The following is a 27,792-nucleotide window of genomic DNA, read 5'->3' on the forward strand; positions in this document are numbered from 1 at the left end:
CACCTCAAACTGGATTAGGCCTTTACCTTCACCGCAAGGGGCCGAACCAGTATAAACTCCATGTGTCCTTTGTCCCGTTCAACCCCTTTAAGCTAACCTAGTTGCGATGGCTCCACGACTAAGTCCTCACACTAGGACATCTGCTGTGACAATCCCACGACAGTTGGCGCCCACCATGGGGCTGGCGCACGATGGTTTCGAGTTCTTAAAGGGCAACTTCGAAGGGATCAAGGGATACACTGTGGGCCGGATGACGAAGAGTCATCGTGGCAAGCTCTACATCGACGACACAGGCTGGGGCCCCGAGGCCGGCTCAATCAAGTACGGGTACCGGGTCCCCTTCGGCGGAATCCACGTCTTCATCGGCAAGATCGGCGAGCCGGGCCCTAAGTCGGACATCTGCGCCGACATCATCGAGACGGCTCAGCGTGCGAGACCCGCCCGAGTTTAGCCCGCCGTGAAGTGTGCCTTCGTGGGATTCATTCACGGAGCGGAACCTGAGGATAGATCCATGTCTGGCGGTGAGACGGTCGTTTACTCGGATGGTGAGTCATCTAGTGAAACTGAATCGCTGTACCAACTGCAAGATGGTCGGCTTGGGGGCTGTTCCGATGGCGACAGTATTCCGGACCCCTATGAGCCACCGAACAGAGCTACGATCTTTATGGCCGGTACGCAACCAGTGCAGAACTCTTCGACTGCGGCAGCAATAATCTTCGGGTCAGTAGCGGCAACGGCTGCCGGGGTAGGAGGCCCTGTGCACCTGCCGGCTCAAATCGTAACCGACCTGCTGGATAAACTGACAACATTGTTAACAGCGGTGGTTAACCCGGCAGATCAGGATCAGCATAATGCGGAAGTTGCGAAACTGCATGATGAGATAGCACAGGCCAAGGAGGAGCTGAACGCATAGAATACTAGGATGGCTGTGGAGCGGGCTGCTTTGGATGCTCAGGCGCAGCGGATTCAGTCGGAGTCTTTCCGGCTCATGATGGACCAGAACGCTTCAAACGAAGTGATACGTCCATTTTGCATCATGCTTTTATATCGATATTTATTGCATTATGGGATGTTATTACACGTTATGTCACAATACTTATGCCTATTCTCTCTTATTTTACAAGGTTTACATGAAGAGGGAGAATGCCGGCAGCTGGAATTCTGGGCTGAAAAAGGAGCAAATATTAGAGACCTATTCTGCATAGCTCCAAAAGTCCTGAAACTTCACGGAAGTTATTTTTGGAATTAATAAAAAATACTGGAGAAAGAATCCACCAAAGGGGGCCCACACCCTGGCCACGAGGGTGGGGGGCGCGCCCTACCCCCTGGGCACGCCCCCTGCCACGTGGGTCCCCAGGCAGGCCTCCGGTGACCATCTTCTGCTATATGAAGTCTTTTACCCTGGAAAAAGTCATAAGAAAGATTTCGGGAAGAAACTCCGCCGCCACGAGGCGGAACCTTGGCGGAACCAATCTAGGGCTCGGGCAGAGCTGTTCTGTCGGGGAAACTTCCCTCCGGGAGGGGGAAATCATCGCCATCGTCATCACCAACGATCCTCTCATCGGGAGGGGGTCAATCTCCATCAACATCTTCACCAGCACCATCTCCTCTCAAACCCTAGTTCATCTCTTGTATCCAATCTTTGTCCCAAAGCCTCAGATTGTACCTGTGGGTTGCTAGTAGTGTTGATTACTCCTTGTAGTTGATGCTAGTTGGTTTATTTGGTGGAAGATCATATGTTCAGATCCTTTATGCATATTAATACCCCTCTGATTATGAACATGAATATGATTTGTGAGTAGTTCCTTTTGTTCCTGGGGACATGGGAGAAGTCTTGCTATAAGTAGTCATGTGAATTTGGTATTCGTTCGATATTTTGATGAGATGTATGTTGTCTTTCCTCTAGTGGTGTTATGTGAACGTCGACTACATGATACTTCACCATTGTTTGGGCCTAGAGGAAGGCATTGGGAAGTAATAAGTAGATGATGGGTTGCTAGAGTGACAGAAGCTTAAACCCTAGTTTATGCGTTGCTTCGTAAGGGGCTGATTTGGATCCATATGTTTCATGCTATGGTTAGGTTTACCTTAATACTTCTTTTGTAGTTGCGGATGCTTGCAATAGGGGTTAATCATAAGTGGGATGCTTGTCCAAGAAAGGACAACACCCAAGCACCGGTCCACCCACATACCAAATTATCAAAGTAACGAACGCGAATCATATGAACGTGATGAAAACTAGCTTGACTATAATTCCCATGTGTCCTTGGGAGCGTTTTCCTTCATATAAGAGTTTGTCCAGGCTTGTCCTTTGCTTCCAAAAGGATTGGGCCATCTTGCTGCACCTTGTTTACTTTCATTACTTGTTACCCGTTACAAATTACCTTATCACAAAACTATCTGTTACCGATAATTTCAGTGCTTGCAGAGAATACCTTGCTGAAAACCGCTTATCATTTCCTTCTGCTCCTCGTTGGGTTCGACACTCTTACTTATCGAAAAGGCTACGATAGATCCCCTACACTTGTGGGTCATCACGAAGTCATGAGGAGGAGGCATCTGACCCGTCTGCCGTCGGTTTACGAGGCGAGAAATCTCTTTAACACGTCTGGAGCAGGGCCCGGTAACCCGCCATAGGTAAACCAGGGTGAAGCGCCTGGGACGGGGGCACCGGTTCAGCCGCGTACGACAGAGCCACCACGTCTGAATACGACTCCGCCTCAACATGTGTCGACGCCGCCGGGTCATTATTCTAACCCTTTGGATAATATGATTGCTGCGGCGACACGACTGGCCGCTCTACCAGTTGAGGGTGAGTCGCCGGCGGCAATGGAGATACGATGGGCCAGAGAATTACTTCAGACGGCTTTGGCCCAACAGGCAGCTTATTCTCACAGTCGTGAGAGGATCCATTCAACCCCTCGCCCAAGTCGGAGTTACAGTAGGCACATCGATGAGCCGGCTGTGTCAAGCAGTGGGCGGAACCGCAACCCGCCCCGTGGACATAACCCGGCAGGTGGTGGGGTTAATGCCCAGAACGTAGTGGATCAAGGAAGAGCGCATCGGGAGGCTGAGCTGGCGGCTCAGTATGCGGCTCGTCAGCATTCCCCGGTTCGTCCGACAACTTCGGTGGAGATAGGTGTGACTTTCAGGACTTTGGGTGTGCCGTGTTTGGTACCGGCTCTGCGTAACGTACGTTTGCCCAAGGATTTCAAGGGTCCCCATAAGGTGCCCAACTACACAGCCGACTTACCCCCTGAAACATGGGTTGAGAGTTATGAGATGGCGATGGAACTACTGGATGTTGACGATGCTGCATGTGCTAAGTACTTCACCATGATGTTGGAAGGAACAACTCGTACTTGGTTGAAAGGGTTGCCAGCCAACTCCATTGGGTCATGGGCCGAGTTAAAAGCCCCGTTTATCCAGAATTTTAAAGATATGTGCAAGCAGCCTATGTCAATTGTGGATTTAGCCTCCTGTGTCCAAGAAGAAGGTGAGTCGACAACCAATTGGGTGCGCCGGGTCTCAACAATCCTGCACTCGTCGGATCGCATCAATGCCGATTCAGCAGTCTTAACGTTGGAGAACAATTGTCATTTCACGCCCCTGAAGCAGAAATTAGGGCGGCTCAAACGCCACTGCAATGACATGGGGACACTCATGGCGGTAAGTATGCTGACTCAGATGGTACCAAGGACCCCGAGTCTGATGATGAAAAGCCGGGAAAGGGAAAAGAGAGCAGTAACACCAGAGGGCAGCAACATAACCCGGCGAGTCAGGGAGGCAACGGTAAGTGCAAAGCTGATAACAATTTGGACTTTGTGGCTAATACCAATGCCAGAATAATGGTCAGCGTCGAAAGGGTAAGCCGCGCCCACGGCTTGGGGGATCAGGCTTCAATCTTGAGCAGATGCTGAATCAGCCCTGCCCGAGGCATGGTGAAGGAAATATGCCCTAGAGGCAATAATAAAGTCGTTATTTATATTTCCTTATATTATGATAAATGTTTATTATTCATGCTAGAATTGCATTAACCGGAAACTTAGTACATGTGTGAATACATAGACAAACAGAGTGTCACTAGTATGCCTCTACTTGACTAGCTCGTTGAATCAAAGATGGTTAAGTTTCCTAGCCATAGACATGAGTTGTCATTTGGTTAACGGGATCACATCATTAGAGAATGATGTGATTGACTTGACCCATTCCGTTAGCTTAGCATTTGATCGTTTAGTATATTGCTATTGCTTTCTTCATGACTTATACATGTTCCTACGACTATGAGATTATGCAACTCCCGAATACCGGACGAACACTTTGTGTGCTACCAAACGTCACAATGTAACTGGGTGATTATAAAGGTGTTCTACAGGTGTCTCTGATGGTACTTGTTGAGTTGGCATAGATCGAGATTAGGATTTGTCACTCCGATTGTCGGAGAGGTATCTCTGGGCCCTCTCGGTAATACACATCACTAAGCCTTGCATGCAATGCAACTAATGAGTTAGTTGCAGGATGATATTGCGGAACGAGTAAAGAGACTCGCCGGTAACGAGATTGAACTAGGTATTGAGATACCGACGATCGAATCTCGGGCAAGTAACATACCGATGACAAAGGGAACAACGTATGTTGTTATGCGGTCTGACCGATAAAGATCTTCGTATAATATGTAGGAGCCAATATGAGCATCCAGGTTCCGCTATTGGTTATTGACCGGAAACATGTCTCGGTCATGTCTACATAGTTCTCGAACCCGTAGGGTCCGCACGCTTAACGTTCGGTGACAATCAGTATTATGAGTTTATGCGTTTTGATGTACCGAAGGTAGTTCAGAGTCCCGGATATGATCACGGACATGATGAGGAGTCTCGAAATGGTCGAGACATAACGATCGATATATTGGAAGCCTATATTTGGACATCGGAATAGTTCCGGGTGAAATCGGGATTTTACCGGAGTGCCGGGGGGGTTACCGGAACCCCCCGGGGATTAATGGGCCTTGATGGGCCCTAGTGGAGAGAGAGAGAGGGGCCAGCCAAGGCAGGCCACGCACCCCCTCCCCTTGAGTCCGAATAGGACAAGGAAGGGGGGGGGCGACGCCCCCCTTGCCTTTCCCCTCTCCCACTCCTTCCTTCCCCCTCCTAGTGGGACTAGGAAAGGGGAGTCCTACTCCCACTAGGAGGAGGACTCCTCCTCTTGGCGCGCCCTGCTAGGGCCGGCCGGCCTCCCCCTTGCTACTTTATATACAGGGGTAGGGGGGCATCCCAAGACACACAAGTTGATCAGTTGATCTTTTAGCCGTGTGCGGTGCCCCCCTCCACCATAATCCACCTCGGTCATATCGTAGCGGTGCTTAGGCGAAGCCCTGCGTCGGTAGCATCATCATCACTGTCATCACACTGTCGTGCTGATGGAACTCTCCCTCGAAGCTCTGCTGGATCGTGAGTTCGAGGGACGTCATCGAGCTGAACGTGTGCTGAACTCGGAGGTGCCGTGCGTTCAGTACTTGGATCAGTCGGATCGTGAAGACGTACGACTACATCAACCGCGTTGTCATAACGCTTCCGCTTTTGGTCTACGAGAGTATGTGGACAACACTCTCCCCTCTCGTTGCTATGCATCACCATGATCTTGCGTGTGCGTAGGAATTTTTTTGAAATTACTACGTTCCCCAACACATGGTAGACGTGAAATGTCGTCCACTCACCTTTGGAAGGATTGCTTCATTATGAAGGAGTATAAAAATTCCAATCTTTTTCAAAACAATCATGGGCCAGGTGGCGGCTCAGGATCTGGCTCTCAGGGCCCGGGTTATGGTGGTGGCAGTTCTAACACTGGATTTCAAGGTAATCAAGGCAATCATGGCAATCAGGGCGGTTTCCATCAACAGTCTAGTCAGGGCAACCAGCAGCAACATCAGTCCGGTTATCAGAATAACCCGAAGCAGCTGAATAGTGGACAGTACCACGTCTTCACCATGATTTTATGCAAGCGGGATCAGAAGATCCATAAAAGGGCCGTGAATGCCATTGAGCCGGCAATTCCTCATTACTTGCGATGGTGTGAGCAACCCATTGTGTGGAGTCGGGAGGATCATCCGCCCCGAGTTGACAATCCAGGTCATCTGGCTTTGGTTGTGGCACCTCAGGTTGGAGGGTATGATAATCCCCAAGTGCAGGGAATCATCGTAGCAATTCCCCAAGGTGGAAGTGATAAGTACGGAGTGTCGAACCCACAAGGAGCTAAAGGTAAGATCAATATTCTCTCAAGTCCTATCTACCACTGATACGACTCTACGTACACCGAACGTTTGCTTCCAACTAGAAACGAGAAATGAAACTACGTTGTGGGTATGAAGAGGATAACTTTGTATGATATCGGAGAGCTAAAACATAAAAGTAGGTGCTGTTATCATAAAGTTAGAATATATTACTAAATATTATCAATAGCGAGTGTGGAATAATGATGGATCGGTGTGCGGAATTGTCCTAGGCAATTGTTAACAAGACCGGTAGTCATCATTGCAATTTCATATGAGGGAGAGGCATAAGCTAACATACTTTCTCTTCTTGGATCATATGCACTTATGATTGGAACTCTAGCAAGCATCCGCAACTACTAAAGATCATTAAGGTAAAACCCAACCATAGCATTAAAGCATCAAGTCCCCTTTATCCCATACGCAACAACTCCCTTACTCGGGTTTATGCTTCTGTCACTCAAGCAACCCACTATAAGCGAATCATGAACGTATTGCAACACCCTACAACGGGAATCCCTCACGCTTGCACGACACGGAGGGCACAATAGGACAGCATCAAAATAAAACATACAACTCGTACCAATCTAGATCATCAATCAACCCAAGGACAAAGGATATCTACTCAAAACATCATAGGATGGCAGCACATCATTGGATCATAATATGTGGCATAAAGCACCATGTTCAAGTAGGGATTAAAGCGGGGCACGGGAGAGTGGACCGCGTAAAATAGATGAGGATGGTGATGATGATGGTGATGTTGATGAAGACGATCACCGCGGCGACGATTCCCCTCCCAATGGCACTCCGGCGCCACCGGGAGAGAGGAGGAGAGGTTCTCCCCCTTGTGCTTCCTCCTCCATGGCCCCCCCTGGATGGGGAGAGGTTCTCCCTCTGGTCCTTGGCCTTCATGGCGATGATAGCCCCTCCGGGATCCTCCTCCATGGCCTCTGGTGATGATGGCCCCCTCCGGCAGGGTGCCAAAGAGGGCCTAGATTGATTTCTCGTGGCTACAGAGGCTTGCGGCGTCGAAACTTCCGATCTAGGTTATTTTCTGGAGGTTTCTGTATTTATAGGAGAGGATCGCGTCGAGAACAAGTCAGGGGGCCCCACAGGGAGTCCACGAGGCAGGGGGCGCGCCCCAGGGGGTGGGCACGCCCTCCACCCTCATGGGTCCCACGGGACTCCCCTCTGGTAACTCTTCGTTCCAGTATTTTTTATATTTTCCAGAAAAATTCTCCGTTGATTTTCATCGCATTCCGAGAACTTTTATTTCTGCACAAAAACAACACCACGGTAGTTCTTCTGAAAACATCATTAGTCTGGGTTAGTTCTAATCAAATCATACCAAAATCATATAAAACTATTGTAAACATGGCATGAATACTTCATAAATTATAGATACGTTGGAGACGTATCAGGGTACAAGTTCACTAAGGTACTCATGGATGGAGGTAGCAGCATCAATATCCTTTATTATGATACTTTCCATCGTATGGGGTTGACTGATAAAAATCTTAAGCCGCCCAATACTGTTTTCCATGGAGTGGTGCCTGGTAAGTCGGCATATCCTGTAGGAAAGATTGCTTTGGAGGTCGCCTTTGGGGATGAATATGATTCCCGGGCTGAGACATTAACCTTTGAGGTGGGCAAGATTCAAAGCCCATATCATGCTCTGTTTGGACGGCCAGCTTATGCCAAGTTCATGGCACGACCTTGTTATGTTTATCAGCAGCTCAAGATGCCGGGTTACAAGGGTACTATCACAGTGCATGGAAGCCGGAAGATAGCTTTGGAATGCGAAGAAGGGGACGCGGCTTATGCTGAGTCCGTGTGTGCCACAAAGGAATTGAAGTTCTATAAGGACAATGTTCACCCGGCTGACATGACGTCTCTAAAAAAGCCAACTACGGAGCATGACCTGGACTTGAAGTTTAAATTGGCAGATGACACCAAGCTAGTTGACTTTGTTCCTGGTGATTCGTCTAAGCAGTTCAGCATCAGTGCTAATCTGGATTCGAAATAGGAAAGCGCGCTCATCGAGTTCATCCATGAGAACCGGGACATTTTTTCATGGAAGCCTTCTGACATGCCAGGTATACCGAGGGAACTCACTGAGCACAGTCTTAATATTGATCTGAAGTTTAAGCCGGTGAAGCAGTTTCTCCGTCGTTTTAATGAAGAGAGGCGAAAGGCCATTGGTGAAGAAGTGGCCCGGTTCCTGGCGGCCGGGTTCATTGTTGAAGTTTTTCATCCTGAGTGGTTGGCTAACCCAGTGATGGTACTTAAGAAGAATGGAACTTGGCGTATGTGTGTGGATTACACAGATTTAAACAGAGCTTGTCCGGCTGATCCTTTTGCTCTCCCTCGTATTGACCAAATTATTGATGCTACGGCGGGTTGTGAGCGTTTGAGTTTTTTGGATGCTTATTCTGGTTATCATCATATCAAGATGGCAATTAAGGACCAGGAGAAGACAGCGTTTATCACTCGCTTTGGAGCCTTCTGTTATGTGTCTATGCCTTTTGGGCTCAAGAGTGCCCAGGCGACTTACCAGCGATGTGTGCAAAATTGCCTTCATAATCAGATTGGGCGCAATGTTCATGCTTATGTGGATGACTTTCCCCACAGTATCATAACTGATAATGGCACTAATCTCTCCAAGGGAGCCATGGAAGAGTTTTGTCAACGTGAGCATATTCGACTTGATGTATCATTGGTGGCTCACCCCAAGTCCAATGGTCAAGCTGAGAGAGCCAATCAAGAAATTTTGAGAGGCATCAAGGCCCAGCTTATGGTTCCTTCGCAGAGGACACCGGGTTGTTGGGTGGAAGAGTTACCATCAGTCATATGGTGTATCAATACTACCCCCAACAGGTCTACGGGATATACGCCCTTCTTCATGGTTTATGGAGTAGAAGCAGTTCTTCCTAGTGACATCCGTCACGACTCGCCTCGTGTGGCGGCTTATGTTGAAGCTGATAATGAAAAAGCACGTCAGGATGCACTTGACCTGTTGGATGAGGAGCGTGACCTTGCGATGGCTCATTCGGCGATTTACCAGCAAGATCTGCGCCGCTATCACAGCCGTCGGGTTAAGACCAGAACTTTTCAGGAAGGTGATTTGGTGCTCCGGCTTATCCAAGATCAAACTGATATGCACAAGCTATCCCCGCCTTGGGAAGGACCTTTTGTGGTCAGCAAGAATCTGAACAATGGGTCATACTACCTTATCGATGTTCGAGACCACAAGGACTCACGCACGTCGGAGGAGGAGACCCGCCGGCCGTGGAATATTGCTCATCTTTGGCCTTACTATACCTGAGCCAGAGGCTCTTCTGATGTACATATTTTGATAATGTATATATTATGCTAAATATAATAAAGCCAGCATCCCTGCTAGCAGGGCCTCTGGCGTTTTTATCTCTAATAAATAATGAATCTATGGAAATTTCATGTGGTCACATGGGGGCTTCCGACTTATTGAGCGAAGTTATGATTACCCTTTGATTCGGCTTATATGCCATGATTATAAAAATACTTGGGGGCTTGCTACCCAGGTTAAAGGGACCAAAGAGAGTCTGTTGCAAAGCACAACTCAAACATAGGTGCCCATTGAGCATAGCTCAAAAATATCACTTGGGGGCTCTTTGTTCAACGGATAGGAGTTTTTATGACCCTTGTAATAGGCTTAAAAGCCAGGCTTGGAAGCCAGGTGTATTCACCTAAAAATCCGGGTTACCCTGCCTTTTTAAGTCTCCCACTCCGCCCAGGTAATCCTGGAATGACCCGCCGTACTTTTGACAAGTCAATCTTATACAGACCCTGAACTTGTCAGAGTTAAAATGACGATTGGTTGTGTGAGGTCTGACTTATAAGGTTTGTATGAAGGTTTAACTTAGTGGCTGTGCGGCCCTTGAAAGCACTTGATTTTAAGGCCTGGCAGCCTATGAAATGCCTTGTTATCTTTTGTTTTTTATTGGAAAGTTTTTTGAGGATTATCTTTTATACATGTTAAAAACCAATGAGATTTCTAATGTTGCAAATATCCGGTGTTTATTAAACCCGGCCTGGCTTTGGACTACAAGTCGCCAATATATGATAAGAAAATATCCGGTGTTTGTTAAAACCCGGCCCGGCTTTGGACTATAAGTCGCCAGTACATGATGATATTGAATTACTTGGAAGCATTGTGCTCTAAGGTTTGGGATATTACCCCTTGCAGCTTATGATGTCATAAGCCAGCAACATATGACAGTTGAGACAGAGCATTGTGTGTTCAAATTTTTGGGTTATCACCCTTACTACATTGGTATGATAAGCCGGTAGTATAATCAAATATCAAAGGTATGATATATTTTGTTATGATTACATATGGTTATGATTAAACTGGCCCTGGTTATAAACTGTTTTAGTTACCAATGGTTTTATATTGGGCATTATGACCCATCCTGCGGTAAACCGCCAGGATACTTGTAATCTGTTTGTATGTAGGAACATATTCAAATTGTTAATAACATAAGCACAAGTGGCAGATCCTAAATTGGCGGGTCCATAGTGTCATGCGAAGCAAAATATGCGCGATGGCATAGCAGGTCAAGAGTTTAAGCTAGCCTATTACAAGGCATCTGATGGCCCAACAAGAATAAGTATTCATCGAAGTTATCAGTACAGTAGAGTATTCTGATAGGAACACCGGCTTATGATTGTTGGCGGGTTGAAGCTTCAGGATCTTCCTGCACCTCTTCTTCATCTTCAACTCCTTGCTTATCAATCGGCTGGAAGTCAGACGTAGCCCAGTTGATACCGGTCAATGCTCTAAACACAGCCTCATCATCAATAAGATTGGATGGATCAATATCAGGGGCAAAGGTGTGCTTACGAATTGGAGGAATAAGATCTGTTGGCTCATGAACCGGCGCGCTAAGCTTCTTGTTGCCGGCATCATAAGCCGCCTGGTACGTGGATAAGCTGGTCTCGTCGGCTAGTTTGCTTGCTAACGGACGCATAGTCTTGCTATTTCTGCGAAGTCATCAGCGCTGAAGTCCGATCCATCTTCTTTCACACTGGGGCAGCCATTAGCCAAATCCTTCGAGTCAAGATCGGCCTGCCATGCTTTGGCCCGACTTAAAGCAGTTAAAGCGCCAGCTCTGGCAGCTCCCCGTTTTAAGTCGTCAATTCTTTTGGGCAGCACTGATAATTGTTTCAAAGTGTCTTGGATAAGTGTTGAAGGAGTTTTCTTATGCATTGTAGCAGCGATGGTTCGTTGAGCACCGGTATATAGCTGCTCTATAAGAGTGTAGACAGCTTTAAGCCGGACGTGCATATCCGAGCCTAACCTAGCTCTCCGAGAGCCTGTATCAGTAAATTTATGGATAAACCGGCAGCCATTTATCATATGATTGTTAAGATGCAAGGGAGACATGGTCTTGCCAAAGATGGCTAATGACATAATGTTAATTTGCTGCTTTAAGCCGGATAACTCCTCAGTCACCGGTTTAAGCGCGGTTTCAGCTTCTTCTGCTCTCTTCAATAGAGCTGGCCTTTCAGTTTCCCAGCCAGTTTTCTCAGAGTTGAAGTTCTGTTTTAATAGTCTCCAAAGCAGATTTCAATTCTGACTTGGCCTTGGATGTTTCCAATTGCTGAGTTTTGATGTTGGCCTTAAGGTCATTAAGCTGCGAGTCTTTTTCAGCCAATTCAGCCCGTGACATCAGCACACACAGACAAGGTTACAGTCATGATTACTCTTTAAAGTCCCAAGCACAATACAAGTATTACTCTTGGCACTTGGGGGCTAATGCATATTGCTCTTTTGAAAAAACAAAATTTTGAAAGTGCCAAGCATAGTACAAGTATTATCCTTGGCACTTGGGGGCTAATGCATATTGCTTTGTTCCAAGCTATATTTACGACCCGGACAAATGATGTCAGGCAGCTTATAAAGTCTACAGATTGGGTTGTTAATTTTCAACAAGTGACAAGTCTCGGCTTAACATAATTGTTAAGCCGACCCTTGGGGGCTACATATGCAGAGTTGAAGTACTATTATTACAAGACCAGCTACTGAGTTTTATCTAGGAAACTATTGAAGTTCACCGCACATTCTATTCTATCATGTCCAGTAAACTTGCCAGCTAAGGGAAATATACTTATATGAAAGGGATTGCAATATTTACCTCATAGTGTTCCTTCATCAAGTTCACTAAGCCGGCTTCAAAGTCACGGCTGGTATATAGACGATTCAAATAGCCAAAATGGAGGTCTTGGGCACTGAAATGAGTGTAGCTCTCCAGGTCTACTTTCCACTTGCCCTTATCTTCAGCAGAAAGTTCTTCTTTGGCGTTGCGCCTGGATAAGGCGGTAGGACGACCCGGAGTTGTGAAACCATGGCCAGTAATGGTGACATCACCATCTTTTTCCTCCGCTGGCTTAACAGGACTGGTTGTCCTGATAGGACTTGGCGGATTGGTATCAGACAGGTTATCATTCATTGGGTCAATATCAACATTATGATCTTGTGGTGGCAAATCGTCAACAATGTTGTCAGCAATTGGCTGAGAAAGCTCTGGTTGTTGTTTTTCCGGCTCAGGCAGATTGGAGTCATTAACCGGTTTATGTAGCCTGGCCCTCTTGCTAGGCTTAGCTTGGGCCCTGAAAAATAAAAGGTAAATGGAAGTCAAGAGAATGATCAAGTATGAAAGTTGGAATGATTGGAAATGAGCTTACCCAGGTACAGTTTTGAAGGCTGGAATGTGTGTTCCTGCTGAATCGCCAGAGGAGGAATGAGAAGTCCCCTGATAGTTTGAATTAGACGGGTTAAGAGGTTGTCGAAAATAACTTGCCTTGGGGCAAAGTATGTCAGAAATATATAAGACCTCTGGACGGCGTTTGCGAGGCGGGGCGTTTGGTAAGCCAGAAGACGTAATCACGTTGCCGCTATGCTGGGTCGTGCGGCGAGCTTCATTTTGCTGTTTCTTCAAAAGAAAGTTTGGATCCAAGTGAGCTAGGGGGTGAGAAAAGCTTACTTTCCGGCTTGCTTGTCGAGTTTTTGGAGTTGGCAAAGTTTCTGAGCCAGAGGAAAGAATAATTACCTCTGCATCACCTGCATGGCTAGCCTCCGCATCGTCTTGATAATAATCATTGTCAATGAGATGCATGAAAAAGGAGCCAAGAGAATAAAGTTCTACCTCTGACTCATGGTCATCATCATCATCGTCAATGTTTAACTCGGCAGACTCGACGAGCTTCTTTTTGGTGGGCTTCTTGTTGGCCTTGTGTTTGACACGAGTTGTTTTGGCCGGCTTATCCTGCGGTTTCTTCTTCTAGAATGGATCATCGGCCTGTTAAAATTGAAAAGATCATAAGGGAATATTAAGAATATGGATTAAGCAAGAGTAGGGCAATTCTTACAGCTGGTGGCTTGTTGACAGTGCAGAAAGGATTAAGTCCAGTTTTGCTGCATTCTTTTACAGTTTCATTCAACAATTTCCTTGTGGCTTCAGTAACTTCTGCATCAGTTAGCTGAATGTCACAATGGCGCTGAGGATCTTTTACATCACCAGTATATTCACACATTAAGCCGGAATGGCGGCTTAATGGCAAGATGCTCCAAGACAGCCAACACCGGAAGAACTCGACGCCAGTTAAGCCGTTGGCCATAAAGGCTCTGATCTTTGAAAACGCAGGTGCATATTTGGCCCGTTCTTTGAATCAAGCTGTAGGGGAAGCGGATGGTTGTTGTTAAGTCGGTGCTCGCGGTAACCCGACAGAGGATTTTCACCAACTTGAGAGGTATCTTTAACATAGAACCAAGTCTGGTTCCAATCTTTGGGGTGACTATGCAGCTTGGCATGAGGAAAACTGACATCTTTCCTCTTCTAAATAATGACTCCACCAAGTTCTTGGCATGGGCCATCAACAAATTCAGTTTGGCGGTTCAAATAATAGAATTCCCTGAACAGATCAACCGTGGGCTCTTCTTGAAGATAGGCTTCACAGAATACTTGAAAGTTCCAAATATTAGACACGGAGTTGGGTCCGATGTCTTGAGGATGAAGTTGGAGGAAATGAAGTACATCACGGAAATTTTTTGAGCCGGGAGGGTTGAACCCCTGACCCAAGTGATCAGTAAAAACGATTACTTCTCCCTCTTTGGGTTGAGGAAGGACTTCATCACCAGGAGCTCTCTAGTGGATATCCTCCTTTTTGGCTAAGGCGCCAGTGGCGACATAATTGTTCAGTTCTTCCTCGGTAAGCCGGGATTTGGCCGAATTGCAAGAAGTATACGTCTTAGCCATTTCTGAAAAAGATTATGCCGGTTTTAAGTTCACATGGTTAAGCCGACTTACGGTTAAAGGACAAATAATAATGAAGCATGACTAGGTATTAAACTGGAGATTGATATTTCAAGATTACCGAAGAACTACTAGCGGCTTAAGAGGGGACTAATGATACCTGACGGGTTACTATTTTCGAGTTAAGCCGCTTATACCAATGTTGAAAGAGCAGATCTATGGATGAGGAAAATGGCTAAGTGTTCAGAAAAACAGTTTTCACAGATGGATGCTATAATTTTGGATCTACGGTGCGTCAGAGAAATGGAAAATATTTAGACCTAAATTATGGTACTTGAGCAGTTCATAAGATCCAGATCGAGTTTTCCATTTAACAGGAGATGTCCTAATGGTGAAAATAAGTACTATGAACATTACCGCGCAGGAAAGATACCAAGTTCAAATAAAAAAGGAGTGCTACAGCAGAGAATGAGGATGAACTTTGATGAACTCCGTCGAAACCCTAATTGTCGTGGAATTGTCACGGCAGATGTCCTAGTGAAAGGACTTAGTCGTGGAGCCATCGCAACTAGGAAGCAATAGGGGGTTAATCGGGACAAAGGACATGAGGTTTATACTGGTTCGGCCCCTTACGGTGAAGGTAAAAGCCTATGATCCAGTTTTGAGTGGGATTACGTATGTCTCGATAACCAGGGAGCGAATCCGCTTGACCTAGCTCTCGATCTGATGTTACTTGCCCTAAGCCGCCGCTGGGTCGTCCCCTTATATACACGGGTTGACGCCCTGCGGTCTCCAGAGTCCCGGCCGGCTCATAAATAGTGTCCAGCTCGGTCACTAGTTAATCTTGCCTTATGATACAAGTCATACCATTACGGCGGTTTATCACTACGGGCCTTAAGTCGTCTTTGGGCTTTGGGCCCTTAACTGAACCGCCATCTTCAAGCTTGGTCTTGGGCTTCAAGAGACTTCGTAGGTATAACCCGGCCCCTCCTAGGCGGGTCATACCTAATAGTTATATCCCCAACATTAGGCCCCAGATTGATTTGAACTGGTTCATGTCAATCTTCAATATTTAAGCAAAATCTTCTACTCTTCTCTTGTATAAAATTTTTGTAACCCGCCATGACGTCATCCTTTGGATTTATGGTCACCCGCCATGACGTCATCTGCCATTAATGCATGTTTTGCCCAACGTATCTCAACAGATCCTTATCTTAATGACCATCCCGAGAATCGAGGCGTCTTTGTAGTTGGATAATCATGTTTTCGGCCTCCTCATTTTTCGCGCCCACTTATCAGTCTTCCCTTATAAATAGGCACGACCAGGTCTTTCCTCATTCCCCCCTTCCTCGTCTTCTTCCTCTCGCAACCCTACTGCCACTCGAGCTCCGCCGCCGCCGCAGAGCACCTCGTCTTCCTCCACCTCGGTCGCTGCATCGACCCGAATCACTCCAGAGAACAGCGGTCATCATCTTTACTGATCACATGAACCGGGGTTTTTCTCCACCCGGCTCAAAGTTTTTTAGAGACGTCCTGCACTTTTTGGACCTCCGACCTCAAGACATCGGGCCCAACTCTGTGTCTAACATCTGCAACTTCCAAGTGTTCTGTGAGGTGTACCTTGGAGAAGAACCCAACTTGCTGCTCTTCAGAGAATTATTTTACTTGAACCGCCAGAATGAATGTGCCAACGGGCCTAGCTTGGAACTTGGTGGGATCTCAATCCAGCGATAGAGAGACTGCATTTTTCCGTATGCCGATCCACCGAGTCACCCCAAAGACTGGAACCAGACATGGTTCTATTGTCAAGATACTTCTCCGGCTGGTCAGAACCCTCTGCCCGGCTTTCGCGCCCTGCACCTCGAGTCCACTCATCCTCTACCAGATAAGTTGTCTCCTGTTGATCGCCAGAAGCTTGCCCCCACCATGAGTAAAGTCAAGGCTCTTTTGGGGAATGGCTTAAATGGCATCAATTTGGTCCGGGTTTGGCTGGCCTGGCGGGTTATTCCCTTGAGCCGCCGCCCTGGTTCGATGTGCGACTATACAGGCCAGAAGAATGATCCTCTACGGCACAGTCCTGATGATTTACCTGACGACGTCATTGATGATATGACAAAGTCACTCCTGAATGAGAGCCTAGCAGACTGTGGCAAAGTAGGTTTGAGTCCTTTCTGCAAAGCCAACCCGGCTCCAGTGGTAAGCTAGTAATTTAAGCATTTTTAGTCTCGTCTTTGAGGTTTTACCTTTACTCAAAACTCTTTGTTGAAATTCACAGGCTACTGACGAAATTTGGAAAGCCAAATATGACCATGAAGCTGCAAAGAAGGCCAGAAAAGCTAAGAAAGCCGCCAGGAAAGCCGCCGCCAAGAAGAAAGGACATAAACCCAGCGCCTCAGACATGCTTCGACTAGAGGACACCTCCGATTCAGAGGTAGCTCTTGATTCTCTAGGCTCCTCTTTTAACTATCTTATTGACACTGATTATCATCAGGAGGATACAGGAGCGAGTCATGCAGTGGTTGAAGAGGTAACTATTATTTCCTCCGACTCCGAGCCTTTGCCAAGACAGAAAGTCCGAAGACTAACCCGGAAAGTAAGATTTTCACATCCTTTAGCTTACCAAGATCCTCAATTTCTTTTGAAGCAACAGATGCATGAGAGCCATAGGCAGACCCGGACCAGTAAAGATGCGGAACTCTCCTCCGGCTTACCCAATGTAACAAGAAAATGCCGGAACGAGGTCACCTCCGATTTATATTCCTTTTATCCTTTGGCGGGTTTCACTCGTCAACCGCTCAATTCTTCTAACTCAAATTATCAGGACACTTCACCTTCCTCTGGCGAGTCAACGCATTCCAATTTGCCGGCTTTTAAAACCGCTCCAGGGTAATGATAACCTGCTTAATTTGTGCTCATTTTAATTTGCTACACTTGTACTGACCTTTTGATTTTATGCAGTGGACAAGCAAATCCCAGCAAGAGGGCGAAGAAGACCAAGTCGGCCGAAGAGCCGGTCTTAAATGAGCCGGAGCTTGGAACAGCTGCACCTGAAGCCTCTACTCATGTGACACCCAAGTTTTTATTTGGATTTTTCAAAAGATTTCTATTTGACTTGAGGGGAGTGATTTAAATTTTTCCTTTTAAAGAAAAATCTCACCCTCAAATATTTTTCCTTATGGCAAAAGTTTTGTTTGGATTCACCCAAGATCTGCCTTTAGTCTTGGAAGTTCTTACCTTTCATTTGGACTCAAGACAAATGTTTTTCTTTTGGGGAAAACAACTTTTGAAAACCTTTTTGAATTTGCACTATGGCTTTTGGAAGATCCTTTGCCACTTTCAACAATTCCTTCTTTCCATGGCATTAGTGCAAATGCTCTCTCTTAACCCTTCCCTCACCTTTGGATCATGTTTTACACCAAGTCCAGCAAGTTGAACCTCCCCATGTATTTATTTCCATTCAAATTCTATTCAAACAAATTTCTGTCTTCTATCCTACTACTTGGAGATTTGCAAAGGAACTCCATTTTCTGTTTTGATTTTTGCCACCAAACCAACTCTCCCTCCTAGTCCTTTGAACCCTCAACCTAGAACCATGAAGATCCACTGGTCTTCAGTTCAAAATTTTCAAACTACACTTGCTGCAAGTTTGGACCAGATTTGTCAAATTTGGTGAAATTCATTCAAAACCTTCTCCAAAAATTCCAAGTAAAATCAGGCAGCCTCTGGGTACATTGAGTGGTCATCTCACCTAGTTACAGCTCCAGAAAAACTTATCTCTTAGCCAAAACCTTCTGTCGAACACCTGCAGTGCACTGTCCTTGTCACATTCAGAAAGTTCAGAGATTCAGTCAAGTGGCTGCTGTCGTTTTCTTCAGAGATGGACGTCGATCTCGCCAGTGCCACCGCGTCGCCTTGCTCCTCGTCTCCGCCCTCTTGTTCCTGCACCGCACGAACGCCTGGCGCCTTGCGGGCGTCGGCGACGAGCAGCAGAAGGTGCGCCGCCCCGTGACCGACGCCGGCGGCGGCTTTGCGGACGCCAGCGGGAGACACGGCGCCGACGACGCCACCCAGCGCCGCCCAAACCACCGGAGCTCGCCGCATGGCCTTCCACTCTCCCGAATGCGCTGCCGCTCTCGTCGTGAACCGCAGGGCGCGGAGCGCGCTCTCTGCCGCCGTTGAGCCCGTGCGGTCACCTCAACGTGGACCGACGCCATTACGCCAAGACCGTCCCCGTTTAGCTGCAAAACGAATCCAGTAACCTCCACTGATGCTGCCTGGCCGCTCAAACCACCTGCAAATCCACTGCTCCGCCGTAATCGCTCGTCGGAGATTCTCCGTTCACGGCCACCCCGTCGATCCGCCTATAAATAGAGGCCCCGAGCTTCAACTCGAGCACCCACCATCCCTACACTCCCCCTAGAGCACACCTAGCCACTGGAAGAGCCCCGAGGAGGTCTCCTTCCTCGACTCCGGCCGCCGCGACCCGCCACGGGATCCAGCCCGATTCGCCCCCGTGTGTGCCCCTCCGCCTCCATTCTCTTGCCAGTAGCTTCACCTTGCATCACTCGTTCTGACCCGCGCCTCAATTCGTAGTTTGCAGCGCTCCACCGGAGTTCCCCATCCTCACCCGAGCCGCCGTCCGCCGGAGATAGTGTCGCCGTCGACGTGGTGCTCCCCGTTGGACGAGTCCACCACCCACCGACGCGGAAGAAGACCCTGAAGCTCTTGGTACCCTCCGTTTCTCCTAACTCGCCGTGGTTCGACGCCGGCGTCCACCGCAGTCTTCGGGCGCCGGCAAGCTTTTCAAACCTGAAATGTGGACCCCGCGTGTCAGCCTCTGTTCTTTTATTCGTGAACCGTTTTCTGTTGGCGCCTTCGGGCAAAATACGTCTTCTCCTTTGCGCTTGCGCATTCCCAGCCGAAGCGTTTTCTGTTTTCTCAGTTAAAACTCTGGAACTTTTCTGTTTCATTACAGATAAGTCCCTGGACAGAAACCTTTATAACTTTTTAATAAAAAGGTATTTTTGACTGATTCTTTTTCTGACAATCTTCAAATTTTTTCTAGTTTTTTATGGGATTTATTTGAAAAATATTTGGAAAAGTTTCTGTGTATGTGTTGGTTTTCACGTTAGTACCCGTTTCGTGATTGCCGTAGGTTCCGGAAGAGGTGACGGAGCTGCGAACTTCGCCAAGCTAGACTCCGACTTCTCCGAACCAGGCAAGCATGTTTTGAACATTTGATATGGCAGATGTTTTGCATGTTCACGTGAAAGTTTGTGCGTGGCATATGAGTGTCGGTAAACACCTCGTTGCTTGTAACGCAACGACCCGGTTGTTCCAAAGTTGCGATGACCTCTGATGAGAGGTGGCCTAATCATGTGGTGACATGAAGGGCAGCAAGGTGGTACTGTTGTAGCATACCAGCCTTGCGTCATCCGACTTTCTTCGACGTTAACGTGGTTGGAGCCACGTTATCGTTCTTTTCCCGCATGCTCCAAGGTTGCGATGACCTCTGATGAGAGGTGGCCTAATCATGTGGTGACATGAAGGGCAGCAAGGTGGTACTGTTGTAGCATACCAGCCTTGTGTCATCCGACTCTTCCGACGTTAACATGGTTGGAGCCGTGTTACCGTTCTTTCCCCATTCCGTGCTACCACATGTCTCATTGCCAGGATGCGGTTTAGTAAGTTGGTAACCTCTTTCCGTGTACACACCAAACAGAGAGGCCGGGATGATGGTACCTTGGCCCAGGATTAAAGCCAGTCATCCGGTCAGGGGGCATGGGTGTTTCCGGTTGGGACCGAGAGGGGGGCACCCCCTTAAAGCGCGCGTATAGAAATTTGATCCCATGCTACGCGAGGTTGTAGCCTCCCCGTCTCAAGGTTTTTCTTGAACGTTGCCGAGGGTGATCCCTGGCTTCGGATGGTTGAATTGGGTGTGTACTGGTTAGACGTGTTCCTTCCAAAACACCGTAGATGGAACTAGTCCCCGTGACTACTGAAATCCGTTGGCTGTGGTTAAGTACAAACTCTGCAGAGTCAATTCTTTCCAAATCATCGTATTCATGATCAAGCAGTGTAAGTACTATATCCATATCTATCTGTGTGAAAAACTTGTCCCCGGTGAACAAGCTCAAGTGGTAAATTCATATTTATTGTTATTCCTGTGGATGGACTAACGTTATATTTTTGTCTCATGCTTGTGATAATTTATGTTCCCAAACTATTGTATTATTGAGCTACAATATAAGCCCTTTATGAGACGTCGCGCAGACGTCCGTCTGTGGCGTGTTCTTGTTCTTTACTTTAAATATAAGCCCTTTATGTGGTGTCGCCCCGACGCCCGACTGTGGCATTATTATTCCGCATTTTCCGCTTGAGGAGTCTTTCAGACACTCGTTTGGCACCTGTATTATTATTCCGCATTTTCCGCTCGAGGAGTCTTTCAGACACTCGTTTGGCACCTGTATTATTATTCTGCATTTTCCGCTCGAGGAGTCTTTCAGACACTCGTTTGGTACCAGTATTACTATCCTGCAGTTTCCGCTCGAGGCGTCATTCAGACCCTCGCTTGGCACCCAGTACTTATTATCTCTATGTCTGATCGCACTGGTTAACTTGTTCATATGCTTCATGTTTACATTTGTTATACCTTATGTCCGAACTGTGTTGCGAGTAATTTCATAGTACTCACCTGGCTTGTTGATTTGGCCAGATGTTGACGAAGGCGATCTCTTGGATGAAGAGTTTGATAGCGCGTCCGACGCCTAGGGGAGTCCCAGTCAGTCCTGCGCGATCCCGGATATTGGTCACTTGTATTGTATACGCTTCCGCCACCCGCAATAAGTATTCTCGAGCCTCATTCCGACGCTCGATGAGTTGTAGTCTTCTGGAATCATATCACTCGCTTTGCGATGATTTTTCCACCACCATTATTATCGTGAGTTAGTAGTTGCCACCCTATCCGCCGTATTGTTTTAGCGGCGTGCATGTAATAAATTGTTGGGCAGTCTCTGCTCAACCTTGTATTATAGTTAGTACTCCTGGTATTTTTCTTCTGTGACCAAGATATTGTCTACCAGTGAGAAGGAATTCTTCCTCGCTGGTCCGTAAAAGGGATTGGTCTCTCAATAATTATTTTATTGAAAAACCGGTCGTGACAAGCTTGGTATCAGAGCCAGGCTGACTGTAGGAAGCCACTAGGTGCGATCGCTAATCGGTTATTAGCGTCTTTTGTGCTTTTTCAGCATTTTGCAATTGTAGCTATTTTTCTGTTGGTCATCATAAATTTATGACATGACTACTCAGAATTTTTGCCTACTTTTGTAGATGGCTGGCAGCAGCTGTGAGAATCGAGTGTTCACCAACGTGCCCGAGGGGTTTGTCAAGCTCCTCGTCTCCATCACCAAGCTCGCGATCGGGCCAGCAGCTCGCCCGGAGTTCACCCTCTATCAGCACAAGCTCAGTGACGACGTGTCTATGCACCAAGCCGTGGTGCAGTTCAAGGGAGGACGTTCTGCTGCACGCCACTTCCGTTTTGTGGGAAGGGCCATGCCTACGGAGAGGCATGCCATGCAGATGGCTGCCCGTGAGGCGATAGCTCGCCTTCGGGACATCCTTCCTACGATGAAGACTCGTCGCTACCGCTACCTCCCATGCCATGTGCCCTACACCAGCCACTATGCGTTCGCCTGCCATCGGGGAGAACGAGATGAAGCCATCGAGATGGTTGTGGAGTATCTCAAGGCTCTGGAGGAGTCTTTCGACAACCTCGTAGATGATCTTGTGGCTGCCCGCATGGACTTAGTCCGGGGCGGTCCTGCCAGCAGGAAGGAGCTTCTCCACACGGCGCTGCCTTTGACATTCGTCTCGTCTTCAGCCTCGTGTGCACCGGCCGTTTTGGCCACTGCTCGCCGTCTGCCTACCACTGAGGAGTTCGACCGAGTCATCGCTCCTACTCCAGTCAGAGCCGCACCGCCTGCCGCACGCGCTCTACCACCAGTCGCCCCCGCACCGTCACCGCAGCGCAGCGTCCCGCGCCAGGAGCCAGCTAGAGAGGAGGAGGTTGATTCTCCTGGACCGCTGAGCCTTGCCATTGGCAAGGGGAAGGAGATCTTCACCATCTCCGACTGAGAGCACCGAGTAGCCGCGTGTTATGCCTACTTGTATGATGTGTTGTTTTATCTGTACGCTAGTTTGTATTGGTGTGTTTGCTGCCCTCCGGAGTAGTACGCTAGTTTTAATAACATGTCAGGGTTGTGTACGCGCATCCTGATTGCTGTATCTTGTGTTTGCTTTTCGCATATAAGATTTATGTTAAGCACTTCTTCTCCATGAAAAATCATTTGTGTTTCTTTGAAAACCTTGAAGCCTTTTGATTTTTGCCTTTGCGAGATTTTTTGTGCTACACAATTTTTTCTCATGGGTTTTGCAAATAATACCCCAGACTGGAAAAATGTCTCGCCCGTGGACTCGCTCCATGCCCAATCAGCCAGAAGAGGTTTACGGGACACAGACCAGCAACAATTTCACTCAGGGTCAGTCCAGCCAACACGACAGCGAAGCAGCACTGTCTCAAGTATGCCGTCTCTTCGAGCAAAGCCAGAAACAGCACCAAGAGATGATGAACCATGTCATCAACATGGGAAACCACCGTGAACCCTATCAACCCCATCCCAAGTTATCTGAGTTACAGAAGACTCGCCCCTCAACTTTTGCTCACACCGACAGACCGCTGGAAGCCGATGATTGGCTTCGTGAGATTGAAAGGAAACTGATTATTGCTCAGTGCTCAGATCATGAGAAGGTGCTTTATGCACCACACTATCTTACTGGAGCAGCCGCAGCATGGTGGGAAAACTTCCTACACATGCAACCCAGGGAACACAACATCACCTGGGAAGAGTTCAAGGAAGGCTTCCGTGGGGCACACATCCCCAGGAGCATCCTAAAGATCAAGAAGAGAGAGTTCGATGACCTGAAGCAAAGAGGCATGTCAGTGACCGAGTACAATGGTCAGTTCACCCAGCTGTCTCGTTATGCCTACGACGAGCACATGACAGAAAGCAAGAAGATGGAAAAATTCCTGGACGGCCTGGCACCAGCGTTAAGATGCCAACTGATCGTGCACACCTTTCCGGATTTTAAGACGCTGGTGGACAAGGCCATCACCCTGGAGAATGAGCGCCGTAGTCTGGAAGATATCCGCAAGCGAAAGAGGGACAAGACGACTCTTGCCCGCAGCAACCGAGGCAAGACTGAGGTCCCAAGGACAGACACAAGGAGATCCACGACTACTGAGCCAAGGCCCGTCGGACAATTTCATGCCAGGGACAAGGAGTTCACAATACCGTCCAGGGGTCACCTGCTATGCTTGTGGTCAACAAGGGCATTATGCTAAACAGCGCCCGAAGCCAAGAGACTCGGCACCCAAGCCGAACAATGGTGGAAACAATCCAGCCCCCAAGCGCAACAACTTCAACCCCAGCAACAACCACAGGAAGGGTCACCTGAACCATGTGACCAGGGAAGAAGCGCAAAATGCCCCAGACATCGTGCTCGGTATGTTCCCTGTCAACACAGTACCTGCCACGGTTTTGTTTGATTCTGGAGCTTCCCATTCGTTCGTTTCGAAGAGTTTTGTTTCGCAACATGGTTTTCCGATACTTCCCTTGGGAAAATCTATGATCATCAAGTCCCCCGGAAATAAGCAAATCGCTCAGGGTTACTGCCAAGTAGTGGTCATTGAGTTCGAAGGACTACAATTCCACGCAAATCTCATCGTGTTGGAAAGTAAAAGACTGGATGTCATTTTAGGGATGGACTGGTTGACCACCAACAAAGGATTCATCGACTGTTTCAATCGAACAGTGATTCTCACTCACCATCACGGCAAGACTATAAGAGTTTCCGCCCAAGAAAGGCCATGATCACAGCAACCAAAACTGAACAAAATGGACATTGCAGAACTGAGAAAAGTTCCAGTGGTATGCAAATTTCCTGATGTGTTTCCTGAAGAACTACCAGGCATGCCACCAGACCGAGAGATCGAATTCAGCATTGAACTAGCACCTGGCACCGCTCCCATCTATAAGAAGCCTTATAGAATGGCACCCTCAGAATTGGTGGAGTTGAAGAAGCAGATAAAAGAACTATTGGACAAAGGATTTATTCGAGCCAGCTCCTCACCATGGGGTTCGCCTGTGTTATTCGCTAAGAAGAAAGATGGGACACTGAGGCTGTGCATTGACTATCGAGCCCTCAATATGGTCACCATCAAAAACAAATATCCGATGCCACGGATCAATGATTTGTTTGACCAGCTCGCACAAGCTAAGCTATTTTCAAAGATTGATTTGAGATCGGGATACCATCAACTGAAGGTACGGACAGAAGACATTCCCAACACAGCCTTCACTTCCAGATATGGGTTATACGAGTTCACAGTGATGCCTTTTGGACTAACGAACGCGCCCGCATATTTCGTCCACCTCATGAACAAAGTATTCATGAAATTCATGGACAAATTTGTGGTGGTATTTATTGACGACATTCTGGTTTACTCGAGGACACCAGAAGAGCATGCTGAGCACCTCAGAATTGTTTTGGGAGAATTGAGGAAACATCAGTTGTACGCCAAATTTAGCAAATGCGAATTTTGGCTAAGACAAGTTGGTTTCTTGGGGCATATATTGAACCAAGAAGGCGTGGCCGTAGACCCAGAGAAAGTCAAGGCCATACTAGACTGGAAGCCACCCGCCAATGTTACAGATGTGCGGAGTTTCCTAGGAATGGCCGGATATTACAGGAGATTTATTGAAGGTTTCTCCACTGTGGCAAAACCTATGACACAATTACTCAAGAAGGACAAGAAATTCGTATGGACGGAAGCATGTGAGCAGAGCTTCCAAGAACTCAAGAAGAAGCTGACAACCGCACCAGTCTTAACTGTGTCAGACATACACAAGAGCTTTGAAGTGTATTGTGACGCGTCCCGAAAAGGTCTCGGATGTGTGCTAATGCAGGATGGCAAGGTTGTCGCATATGCCTCCAGGCAGCTGCGAAAACATGAGGAAAATTACCCAACACATGACCTGGAGCTAGCAGCAGTTATACATGCACTCAACGAGTGGAGGCACTTTCTGTTGGGGAATCGCTGTGAAATATACACGGACCATAAGAGCCTCAAATATATTTTCACACAGCCAGAGCTGAATTTATGCCAACGACGCTGGTTGGAACTAGTCAAAGACTATGACGTCGGTATTCACTACCACCCAGGGAAAGCAAATGTAGTGGTCGATGCCCTTAGTCGAAACCCCAGCCCGGACAGTGACGGTCAACAAAATTTGAGGCCTGAGTTTCAGCGAGAGTTCACTGGGCTCAACATGATGTTAGTCTCTGAGGGCACCGTATCGAACCTGGAGATACAACCCACCCTGGTGGAACAAATTAAGAAGGCTCAACAGGGACATCCCAGTATCGAAGGCATAAAGAAGAAAATGAATCTTAGTAAGACTTCAGAGTTCGTCACAGACAGTGAAGGAACATTATGGTACCGAGACAGACTGTGCGTACCTAACATTGAGGAACTCAAGCAACAAATCTTGACGGAGAGCCACACCGCTCCATACTCGATCCATCCTGGAGGAACCAAAATGTACAAGGACATCCAGGAAAGATTTTGGTGGCACGGTATGAAAAGAGATATAGCCACATTCATTGCTTGTTGCGATTCATGTCAGCGCATCAAGGCCGAGCACCAAAAGCCAGCAGGGCTACTCCAGCCTAACAGGATACCAGAGTGGAAATGGGATGAAATAGGAATGGACTTCATTGTCGGATTACCCCGATCACAACGCGGAAATGACGCCATATGGGTCATCACAGACCGACTAACCAAGGTTGCTCATTTCATTCCCGTGAAGACTACCTACTCCACACAAAGACTGGCAAAACTTTATCTCTCCCGTATAGTTTGCCTGCACGGAGTCCCAAAGACTATAATATCAGACCGAGGCACCCAATTCGTGTCCAAATTTTGGGATCACCTACAACAAGCTCTGGGCACGCAACTAACTTTCAGTACAGCATACCACCCTCAGACTGATGGACAAACAGAACGTGTAAACCAAATCCTAGAGGATATGCTAAGAGCCTGTGTGCTCACCTATGGATCCAGTTGGGAAGAGAGTTTGCCATATGCCGAATTTGCTTACAACAACAGTTACCAAGCCAGCTTGCAAATGGCACCCTTTGAAGCATTGTACGGACAGAGGTGTCGTACCCCACTGAATTGGTCAGAAACAGGTGACAGCCGTATCTTCGGCCCAGATATGCTTAAAGAGGCTGAGGATGAAGTTAAACAAATCAGGGACAGAATCAAGACAGCACAGAGCCGATAAAAGAGCTACTATGATCAGAAGCATCGTGAGGTTAGCTTTGAACCCGGTGATTCCGTATACCTCCGAGTATCTCCTATGAGGGGTCTGCAACGGTTCAAAATTAAAGGAAAGCTAGCCCCAAGATTTATTGGACCATTTCGTGTAAAGGCACGAAGAGGCACGGTGGCCTACCAACTAGACCTCGCCAAGGAGTTGTCAGACGTCCATGACGTGTTCCACGTCTCACAGTTAAGAAAATGTGTGAGCAACCCAGAAAAGCATGTACCTCATGAGGACATTGATATGCAACCAGATCTCACCTACAGAGAAAGGCCAGTAAAGATCTTAGAAGAGTCTGAACGGAGGACCCGTCAGAAAACGACAAAGTTTTTCAGGGTTCAGTGGAGCAACCACACTGAGGATGAAGCTACATGGGAAAGGGAGGATTTCCTTCGAGCAGAGTATCCATATCTATTTGAGGATCAGCAGAAATCTCGAGGACGAGATTTTTCCTAAGGGGGTAGGTGTTGTGACACCCAACTTTTTATTTGGATTTTTCAAAAGATTTCTATTTGACTTGAGGGGAGTGATTTAAATTTTTCCTTTTAAAGAAAACTCTCACCCTCAAATATTTTTCCTTATGGCAAAAGTTTTGTTTGGATTCACCCAAGATCTGCCTTTAGTCTTGGAAGTTCTTACCTTTCATTTGGACTCAAGACAAATGTTTTTCTTTTGGGGAAAACAACTTTTGAAAACCTTTTTGATTTTGCACTATGGCTTTTGGAAGATCCTTTGCCACTTTCAACAATTCCTTCTTGCCATGGCATTAGTGCAAATGCTCTCTCTT

This window comes from Aegilops tauschii, chromosome 2 (genome assembly GCF_002575655.3).
Source record: "Aegilops tauschii subsp. strangulata cultivar AL8/78 chromosome 2, Aet v6.0, whole genome shotgun sequence".
NCBI classification, from domain to species: domain Eukaryota; kingdom Viridiplantae; phylum Streptophyta; class Magnoliopsida; order Poales; family Poaceae; genus Aegilops; species Aegilops tauschii.